This window comes from Hordeum vulgare, chromosome 5H (genome assembly GCF_904849725.1).
Source record: "Hordeum vulgare subsp. vulgare chromosome 5H, MorexV3_pseudomolecules_assembly, whole genome shotgun sequence".
Classification (NCBI taxonomy): Eukaryota; Viridiplantae; Streptophyta; class Magnoliopsida; order Poales; family Poaceae; genus Hordeum; species Hordeum vulgare.
Window position 1 is genome coordinate 224,624,214 of NC_058522.1, and position 4,137 is coordinate 224,628,350.

Sequence of the window (4,137 nt, forward strand, 5' to 3'; positions counted from 1 at the left end):
CTTTTTGGTGGTTGATGACAATTAGGTTAAGTTTTCAACGGTGATAGTAATATGGAATGTAAGTACAGAGTTTGAGGAATTTGAAGTCAAGATACACAGAAACTCCCCCTGAAGATGTGCATGTTTTGAGGAATCTGCTTTGAATAGCAGAGGCACATTGATGATTTATATCATGGAGATCTCCCCCTATATTTTGCAATTCATGCATGCATTTGAAATATAGTATGAGGAATTAGAAATGCATGATGAAAAATGGTGTCTCGCGAATTTCAGCATGCCTGCATTAATAATCTTTGAGGAATAACCATGCGAGGAAAAACGTTCAAACGAGTCAGAACACCATCAGGCTTAAGTTACAACTCATTACATCAAAAATTTCAGAAGATCCAAGTGTTTGTAACTTAATAAAGTATATAAACCCATAAAAAGAATCCCGCTTGAAGACTAAATCTCAGATTTCTCCCCCTTTGTCATCAAGTGACGAAAAGGGACAAAACTGAGGACTAATGCCCTTGAAGAATTTCACTTCTGCGTTGAAGTAGAGGCGTGAGCATCCTTGGAGGAAAAATTCTTTATTGGACCAGTTGCAGTATCATCTGGTTCTTCATCTGATTCTGCAATGCGAAATGAAGAAAATGAGTTGTCCTCCAAGTGAGGAACTGGAATAGGCTTGTATTTCTTCTTTGGAAGCCACGACCACTCAAAGTCTTGAGTAAATTCGATTTCTTCAAGTTCCTCACGAGTCTTCAGGCGAGCCAAGGTGGCCCAAGTGCCATCAAATACCTCATGTAGATAATAGTGATTGTTCTTCACTAAATTTTGAGTCTCGTTGAGGCTTTTCACAATGGCGCCAAACTGTCGTTTTACCCACTTGTGATTGCGATCGACTTTCTGGTGAAGACTGAGGAGAAGGTATTTGTTAGTCATCACCCTAGGGGCAGTTGGGCTTGAAGGTTCTTGAGTGGCAGTGTCATCATATGAGGAATAAGAGTCAGCCTTGCGAAATTAGCCATCTAGGGGCAGATTTCCTTCATCAATCACAGACTTTCCTTTGCCTTCAACTAGTTGAAAAGATTTCTTGATGACTTTGATAGGCGGAAGATCGCTGAGGTGATTCTGAAAGTCAGCTTGGTAGTTGATGGCGGAGTTGTTCCTGATGAACCTCATCTAGTGCCCCTTAGTGATTTTGGTGGTATGAAGACTTATAGGTTAAGTATCTAATGTGTTCATGAGTGTATACAGGATCTATAAGTCGCTGAGGAGTTTGAAACATTCGATGAACATCGACCCCTAAAAATGTATAGCTTCGTCTGAAGAAATTGGTCTTCTGCTGAAGACTTTGATCGCGAAGAAATTGCGATGAAATTGATATTTCTCATGAAGATATTGAAGATGAGGAATTCGGTGTGTCCTGAAGAAAATCAATCTGAAGACTTTGAAGCATGAAGATTTATCCTTTCTGTTTTATTTTCTTCACACTTGAGTAAAAGGAACACTATACTGTTAAAGGGGGTCGAGGTAACACTTGAAAATGAATTTCCTCATGATGCTCAACCCAAGCCTAATCCTACCAAAAGCCTCAAGTGAGGAATATGAGAGACATGAGGACTCTCACAGTTGAGGGTCCCGACCGTTGCCGCAATTTGCGCCACATCACCGATCTTGTCCACTCCAACGGTCATATTATTTAAGGGCATTAATGTCAAATCATGTTGGGATGCTCCCATGCTATAAATAGTCGCCCCCCACAACCATTAGCTGGTTGGCTGCTCCGTTAGAAAGTGACACTTGTCATAAGAGCAACCCAAATTCCTCAGAGTCTTCGAGAGTAATTCATCAGTGAGGAAATACCCAAAACACCAAACCACAAACCAAAACCAAGTGATTGAGCATCACTGAAGAAGTTGTTCTTGTGTGGAACTGAAGCCTTTTACCTTTGAGGACTGTGCATCCTCCAGACGGTTAGGTGTCATAGTCTAGAGCAATCGAGGAGTCAATTGTGGATCCCCAGGTGACAGTTTTGTGAGGGTTTGGAAATCTGACCTGAAGACATACCATGAGTGTTGGGCGAGGACTGTGTGTTCTTAGCACAAGGAGAATACGGCATGGACTGTGTGTCCCGACACTGTGTGTCTTTTGGTTTCAATACCAAGCCGCTCCAAAATAGATGTACAACTGTCACAGCAGTTGGAACTGGGTCATCGACCACTGTCTTCACAGTGAAATGGGTTATATTTCTTCAACTCTTTCAATTCCTCATATTGTATGTTGAAGATTTTCATTGTCACTGTTTGAAGAATTTGCTGAAGACTTTCTCTGAAATTCCTCAACCCCAAATTCTTCACGCGAGTTATTCTTCACCTGTTTTCTGTGTGCCTTCATACTCTGCAAACTGCTTTTCATATTTGTCACGTTGAAAACTGCTGTAGTGAAACTTTGCACTCCTGATCCTTTGATCTTTCCGTTGCAAGTTAGTCGTCAGTGAGGAATTTCCTCAAAAGGAATTTCCTCAGTGATGACATTCTAAAAATCTCCTATTCACCCCCCCTCTAGTCGATATAACGCACTTTCAAGTCAGCCTTGCGAAATTAGCCATCTAGGGGCCGATTTCCTTCATCAATCACAGACTTTCCTTTGCCTTCAACTAGTTGAAAAGATTTCTTGATGACTTTGATAGGCTGAAGATAGTCGAGGTGATTCTAAAAGTCAGCTTGGTAGTTGATGGCGTATTTGTTCCTGATGAACCTCATGATCCAAGGCGCATATATCTTCAGCTCAAATGGTGACAAAGCATTATCGGCCAGAGTCCTCAAGAAGAAATCATGAAGGTTCATAAGGATGTCATGAATAACGTTGAACAGGATATTCTTCATGATGCCTACAACATCTTCTTCATTGTCATGTCCTTTGATAGGTGCGAAGGAATATAATAATAATCTATAGACAGTTCTGGGCTCATACTTCAAGTCCTTCACCAGGAATCTAGTCCTTGGAGGTTGGCTCTAAGCCAAAGGTTTCATGAGGACTTCCATGATCTTGTTTGGCAGTTCTCTTTCATCATACATTTTGATTGCATCTTCTGAAGGAATTGATATTGGAAGAGGTCGAAGAAATTCTGTGACTGGAGGTTTGTAGTGAGTGTGTCAAGTCATCCCGTCCAAGATCCATGTGTTGACGTCTTTGATGTCACCTGAGTTATGCAGTGTGGGATGGAATTGAAGAATTATGTCAATATTCCAATCTCTGATATCTGTACAAAATAGCAGTAGCCCTACTTCGTGAAGAACATTCAGTTATGGGGTGAAGCAAAGAATTTCCTCCATGTCAGAGTGAGGAATGTGAGTGTGAAGAAATATCTTCTTTCTTCCACAAAGCACAGAAGCATAGTAGTTGAGTTGAGTTCAGGTCCAGAACTTTCTGTGCCTGGTGCTAAGCCTATCGAAAGGATTTTCTCAAGTGAAGTAATGACGTTCATCATATAAGTCTTTCTTCTAAAACTTTGGCCTTTTGGAGAAGGGCTCATGAGGCTTTGGTTGAAGATTATGTTGTTGTTCATCTTGAGTAGTTGTGGCTACCACAATTGCAGTTTCAGGATTTACCACTACAATTGCAGTTTCAACATTTTGAGCAGGAGCATTTTCTTCAGCTTGAGGAATTTGTTGATCCGAGGGAGCAGTTGCAGTTTTTGGTGCTGCAGTTTCTTCAGCTATTGCAGCTGAATCTCGGTCTTGTGCTGATTCCTCATGTGAGCTCTTTTCATCAGAGCCAGTCAAAATCTCAGTGGCTACCGGAGTTTGAGGAATTTAAGCTGTTCTTGGTAAGTTTGGGTGAACCTCTGCCGAGAACTCATCATGGATAAAACGTGTGATGTATCCAATTTCTTCATGACCCTCCTTTTCTTCAACAGTCATTGGAGGTGTTGTGACTTGTGGAGTATGATCTGCTTGAATTTCCTCATCCATCGGTGTGGATGCACCAGAGCGATTATCTTCCATTTCTTCATCCTCTTCTGGAATGATGTATTCTTCACTGAATGGAACAATCATATATGATGGTGCTACATTGAGGGGAGTAGCATCCACTGGGGCTGATGATGACGTAGGAATGGTCTTCAGGCGTTTTGCCTCTCAAGACTCT